Raw genomic sequence first — 7,048 nt, forward strand, 5'->3', positions numbered from 1 at the left:
TTTTCAAAAGCCTATGGTTTGTTTATGCCAAACGAGTTAAGGGACCTGATTTTATTCACTAGAAGGGAAATTGCCACACATGAGATTTATTTGTCTCGAATCTAGCTTTTCAGTCTCTTAAGGGGAACATCTGTGAAACATACGGGATAAGACTTGCTAAAAGATTGTGGGAACATGGACATATGCTTCCTGTTCCAGAAAATTATTTATTGATTTAAATGCTTGTGCAACAGTTGGCAGGTGATCAAAAAGTGTTACAACCTGATGTGCTGACAGCATTTAAAACGCAAAGTCCATCTTCCACTGACATCTGCCATACAGGCCAAAGGCTCCCCACTCCCCCCCCAGTGCCGCCTCCTCCTCCCACCTTGCATGTGCTTGTGGTTTCAGTTTGACAGGATCTGTTCCAAATACTGCATTGAATTCAACAGTTTGCAATGGAAGCGTTTTGTGGGAATAAAAATAGCCATCTCTGGCCACTTTCCCTCCTGTAGTTTTTTCCCATGCCTTTCTGTTTACTTAACTTTCAACCCAATGTTGTAGTTAATCAGCTATGCTGAGAGAAATTCTTCTGATTTCATTACATTTTTGTTGCCATTTACTCCACAGCTTAATGTTAGTTCCCATAACCTTTAAGTGCCAGAATTAGTCAAACACCAGAACAGAAGAATTCCCAGTGCACTAGTGGAAGTTGGGTAAATGTGCTCAGCTAAGGCTTAAAACAAACAACGGGATGAGTTCAACAGTGTATTATTTTTTTCCTGGGACAAAGTGGTAGAAATGACAGCTGGTGGACTTACAGAAGTACACTTTAAGATTTATATACTAGCTCAAACCACTATAAAACATACTGGATCAAATTCTTAAAACTACATATAGATTGAAACTGTGCATGTGTTCTTGAGTGAGATTTATATATAAATATATTTCCCCTTAGAGCAGCTCATCAGTTCTCAGGGGAACTGCATTTTCATTTGCATTCCCAGCATTCTAAACGCTCTTGCTACATCTGCATTTGTAAATTTGGCATTTTGCACGTTAAGCAAGAAAAAATGGCTTGGATCACTTTTTCATGATATAAATAAACCGGCAACCAAGTAGACCATAACATATCCAAGAAAAACATTTCCTCTTCCAACCTGTCCTCTTCCTTGCATGTCATGTGGTATTCTTCCCTTCCTCACCGCAAGTCATTGCCTGCCCACTCCTTAGTAACAAACATTTAACAACAGTTCTCACTTTGTCTTATTTCTCCCCCCTCCACCTTTTCTCTGTTAGCTAATTGTCAGTTCATGCTTCAAGATTAAACTCTCTGCTAAGATGCATCCATTCTTCAAACCCAGCCTTTCCCAACTAACTGCCCTAAAGGGGTTTGTGGATTACTACCACCATTCCTGAGCACTGGACATGCTGGCTGAGGCTAGTGGGAATTGCAGTACAAAACATCTGAAAGACACTAGATTGGGGGAGGTTGCTTAAATCCATTACTTGTCATGCACAGCAAGCTACGGAGGGGGTGTTTCAATTAAGGTATTTAATTAAGTTGAAATTAATTAAGTTTTATTGAGAAGGTATGACCAGACTCCCTGTGCTTTCTTTTGAATAAGGGATTCTTTAATAGCCCAGTTTTTACAGTTGCTGAGGTATAATTTTGCAATGGTCCAAAATGTAGAAATATTTCTAAAAATCATCTTTGTTCAATGCAGGAGGTTTTTTATATCTATTTGTATACTTTGTGGAGAGCAGAACATTTATAGTGATAAAGAATAGCAGTGTGTCATATGTTGTTGTTGTTGTTGAGTCGTTTAGTCGTGTCTGACTCTTCGTGACCTCACGCCAGGCACTTTTGTCTTCCACTGCCTCCCGCAGTTTGGTCAGACTCATGTTGGTAGCTTCAAAAACACTGTCCAACCATCTCGTCCTCTGTCGTCCCCTTCTCCTTCTGCCCTCAATCTTTCCCAACATCAGGGTCTTTTCCAGGGAGTCTTCTCTTCTCATGAGGTAGACCAAGTATTGGGGCCTCAGCTTCAGGATCTGTCCTTCCAGTGAGCACTCAGGGCTGATCTCCTTCAGAATGGATAGGTTTGGTCTTCTTGCAGTCCATGGGACTTTCAAGAGTCTCCTCCAGCACCATAATTCAAAAGCATCAATCCTTCGGCGATCAGCCTTCTTTATGGTCCAGCTCTCACTTCCATACATCACTACTGGGAAAACCATAGCTTTAACTATATGGACCATATGTCGGCAAGGTTATATCTCTGCTTTTTAAGATGCTGTCTAGGTTTGTCGTTGCTTTTCTCCCAAGAAGCAGGTGTCTTTTAATTTTGTGACTGCTGTCACCACCTGCCGTGATCATGGAAGCCAAGAAAGTAAAATCTCTCACTGCCTCCATTTCTTCCCCTTCTATTTGCCAGGAGGTGATGGGACCAGTGTCCATGATCTTAGTTTTTTTTGATGTTGAGCTTCAGGCCATATTTTGCACTCTCCTCTTTCACCTTCGGACCCAGGTGGCGCTGTGGTTAAACCACTGAGCCTAGGGCTTGCTGATCAGAAGGTCGGCAGTTCAAATCCCTGTGACGGGGTGAGCTCCCGTTGCTTGGTCCCAGCTCCTGCCAACCTAGCAGTTCGAAAGCACGTCAAAATGCAAGTAGATAAATAGGAACCGCTACAGCGGGAAGGTAAACGGCGTTTCCATGTGCTGCTCTGGTTTGCCAGAAGCGGCTTTGTCATGCTGGCCACATGACCTGGAAGCTATACGCCGGCTCCCTCGGCCAATAATGTGAGATGAGCGCGCAACCCCAGAGTCGGTCACGACTGGACCTAATGGTCAGGGGTCCCTTTACCTTTACCTTTTACTTTCACCTTCATTAAAAGGTTCTTTAATTCCTCCTCACTTTCTGCCATCAAGGTTATGTCATCTGCATATCTGAGGTTGTTGATATTTCTTCCGGCAATCTTAATTCCGGTTTGGGATTCATCCAGTCCAGCCTTTCGCATGATGAATTCTGCATATAAGTTAAATAAGCAGGGAGACAATAAACGGCCTTGTCGTACTCCTTTCCCAATTTTGAACCAATCAGTTGTCCCATATCCAGTTGTCTCTATTTTCATCAGAGAAATGTCAGAGGGTACGTTATAACAATCATCTAGCTTAGTAGCTAGAACACTGCATTAAGTGTGATTAGCTTGATGCTTGTTCCCTCTTTTAAGCTGCGGAGAAATTACAGTACCTGAGGGCCAAGTAAGACCAACCTTTGTTCCATCTATCTCAGACCCATCAACACTGATTGATATTATCTTTCCAGGGTTTCAGGCCAGGTTCTTTCCCAGCCCAACTTGGAAATACCAGAAATTGAATCTGAGACCTCCTGCATACAGAGCTTGTGCTCTACTGCTGAGCTATGGTTCTTCCCATAAATACGACTGGAAATTCAATTATTTTATCTGCATGTCGTTAAGTTTATACCACCACAAGGCAGATGAAGTACATCATATAATAAAACTAGTGTTGAGCATTTTGACACAAAGCTTATGAGAATCAGTGGGTGGTTTCCCAGAAGATATGAGTAATGTATTTTATAAAACTTGTAAGATTAATGCCCTTTCATCATGTAATTCCTAGGGAGCTAATTTGCAACCAGGTTTAGCCTGCTTCTGGCATTGCTTCCACAGTACTTGGTTAGATTTTTGCAGTCTTTTCCAGGTGCATTACCACCCATAATAGATTATTGTTCTTCTGCAATGAGAGGAGGACGTGCAGTACAATTCTCTGTATGTTTACTCAGAAGTAAATTCCACTGTCCTCAGTGGGGCTTCCTTCCCACTAAATGTGTCTAGGATTGAAGCCTTAACGTGCTAGTCACTTTTTGCCTCTAAGGATTCTAAAATGATATTCTAGATTCAGTTCTTGACTGTATCTCCTTGTGATACACACAGCTTGTAACAGAGATCCCCATGGTCATGAAGTTGAAACCTTCACATGCAACTCCTTCTCAATCTATGGTAATTCCTTTATTTCTTATGTTATTCCTGTGCTGGAAAAGAAAGTAGAGTTCCCCTGTTCTCTTGCAATCACAGAGCCATTCATTTCAGAATTCTACACTGAATAAGGATTTCAGCACTTGGCCATATATCATTTCACCCTTGGACATGATGTTCTGTACCAGAACTTTCATGCTGGTTCACTTTTGCAATGAGAATTGTTTTCTCGTAATCATGTGGTTACTCAGCTTGTGTTGTGCAATGAGCTGTAAGAAGTATTTTTAAGACAATATGGTGGTAATAAAAGCCATATTTTAAACTTAGTGCTCCACTAATTTTACTGGCATTCATCTGGTAGTACTTCTTTTCATTTTTTCTCCCATTTCCAAATGCATTTTCATACATTACTATGAATAAGCTAAAGGAAAGAAAACATGGCTTACCTCAAAGTGTGATACACAAGTACCTCATCAAAATGTGGCTATTGTCAATTCAGATACACAGGAACACCCCCCCATACTTTACAACATAACCCTTGTGTTAAGTGGGGGGACAATATTCTAGACACCAGGATTTTTAAGAATCCAGATAACCTGAGAATCTCGTAATGCTCAGCAATTCTGACAGCCACCATTGTTGCTGCAGGAACTAATGAAGGCCAGAGCAGCACTCTTTTCCACCATAAATGTACCTAGCACCGCTAAGTGTTAAAGGGCAAGGAGCCAAACTAACTGAACTGAAGCTAAAGTTTAGAAAGGTTTGGGTTTGCCTTGTGATTAACCTAGAAATTCCAAACCAAAACACTGTAAACTCACTTCTAAACTCTGGGTTCATCACTTACTGTTTTCTATAATGTTTTCAAGTTGGGCTTGTGGTCTTTTGAATCATCGTACCATATTTACATATACGTAGATGTATGCTTCTCTGTTCCGCTGAATTTCCTGTTTGACTATTGTGCCTTTGAGGACTGGGGGATGAGTGCACGAACTGACTCCACTGAAATGCATTGCATATGAAGTGATATGTAGAGATATCAAAAGTTCTGTACGTGGCTATACAATGTGAAATAGCCCTTATAACAAATAAAAATGGGAGGGTCCATTCACGTGTGGTTTTCGAAATACACTGAAATAGGCAGGTAATGATAGAGAGACAGAATGGTATTAATATATATTTTTTAAAGGGAGCCAGCGTGGTGTAATCGTTAAGAGCGTTGTACTCGGACCTTGTAGTTGCTTGTACCTGATGGGAGCCCAGCAGCAGGAAAACCATAGCTTCCCCACCCCTAAGATAAAAGGAGTTCCAAAACTTTCAGCAACCACTGCTAACACATTCAGGACTTATTTTATGAAGCACTGGAACTTATAAACCCTAGGAAGTGCAGTTCAAGGGATATTCGGTGCACAAGTTATTAGCAGGGATTTCTAGTACAAGTCACTATGTAAATATACCCTTAGCACATTTAACCTGATCACATGAAAAAGCTATAGTCAGTCAATGCAGATCATGCCTATTTTTACATAACAGATGAAACCAAGGGGAAAGATGGCAGGTTTCATAAAGATTTGTTTTCCATTATCACCACGTCAGATGAATTCAAAAATTCTTTTTGTTACAATAGGACACGTCAATGTTCTCTTTAGATGAAAGTGTACTTGAGTTTCAGGGGAGAATCTACGGTATACTATTTAAGAAACAAAATCATCTAAGGAAAGGAAAATATGGGTTCAGAAGACTGCAGTGGCTCTTAAAAGCCAGACTATCCTTGACTATTAAACAAAGTAACTAGAACCTGAATTCTTATAAGCTCTGAAGAATGTGGCCCACGATACTGCAATTCATTTTGATGTCAAGTTCCTGTTGAAACAGGTTTGCAACAGACTGTATGACAAAGACCACAAGTTGTTCTTGAGTGAATTAAATCATTTGGTTGTAGAAAACAAACCTCTCTTACAACAAAATGGATTACTAGTATCTATATTCGGTAAGTGAAACAAAAATATTAACTGAGATTTATTGGAGGCAGGAATAGATGTCTAAAAAGAGCAACATCATACTATATAGATCAGATGTCTTCTATAAATAAGGTGTTTTAATAAGCCACTAACAGCTACTGGTGACTGCCAAAAAAATGTTCTTTGCAAAAAAATGTATATTTATTACAAGAAATACCCAATTGATAACTGTGCTCGGCAGGTGAGGGCCTCCTACAGATAACATCTTACCAGGAGATCTTTTCCACACAGTGAAGGAATTGGGTCTTTAGTTTTGTGGTACCCAACCCTTTGAAATTCCCTGCCATCTCTGTTGTCATTTTGGTGCCTACTCAAGACCTACCTCTTTCAACAAGCCTTTTAAGTTGAGATTTTTCCAAGTCTACATCTGTATTGCAATTGTTTTTAAGATGTTTTCATTGTTTGTTTTTTGCTACACCAGGCTTCTTTGGATTGGTGGGATACAAATTTAATAAAACATAAATCAAAATAAAACAAGCAAAACTATGATAACTAAAATATTTGCCTGCTAAAGGCTTCAGGTTTCAGCTTCTCATTTTCTTGGATACAAGAGCATCTCTAAACCTCCATGAAATATTTAGAATCACATAGGTTGGAGAACAGAGTTTGTTTCTTGTCACACCCATTCTGTCAGACAGTTTTAGCACAATACAAAGTGTTGGTGCTGACCTTTAAAGCCCTAAATGGCCTCGGCCCATTATACCTGAAGGAGCATCTCCACCCCCACCATTCAGCCCAGACACTGAGGTCCAGCTCCGAGGACCTTCTGGCAGTTCCTTCACTGCGAGAAGTGAAGTTACAGGGGGATCCAGGCAGAGGACCTTCTTGGTGGTGGCGCCCGCCCTGTGGAACGCCTTCCCATCAGATGTCAAGGAAATAAACAACTATCTGACTTTTAGAAGACATCTGAAGGCAGCCCTGTTTAGGGAAGTTTTTAATGTTTGGTGTTTTATCGTGTTTTTAATATTCTGTTGGGAGCCGCCCCGAGTGGCTGGGGAAACCCAGCCAGATGGGTGGGATATAAATAATAATTTGTTGTTGTTGTTGTTGTT

At 40.6% G+C, this 7,048-nt stretch overlaps 1 long non-coding RNA gene across 1 annotated transcript in view; it reads left to right on the top strand.

Moving 5' to 3' along the window:
* LOC148684369 (uncharacterized) overlaps window positions 1-7,048 on the top strand; it is a 44,014-nt gene that overhangs the window by 22,146 nt on the left and 14,820 nt on the right. The gene's annotated exons all lie outside the window — the stretch shown is intronic.

The sequence above is a fragment of the Zootoca vivipara genome, chromosome 10 (genome assembly GCF_965207765.1).
Source record: "Zootoca vivipara chromosome 10, rZooViv2.hap1.1, whole genome shotgun sequence".
Taxonomy (NCBI): Eukaryota; Metazoa; Chordata; class Lepidosauria; order Squamata; family Lacertidae; genus Zootoca; species Zootoca vivipara.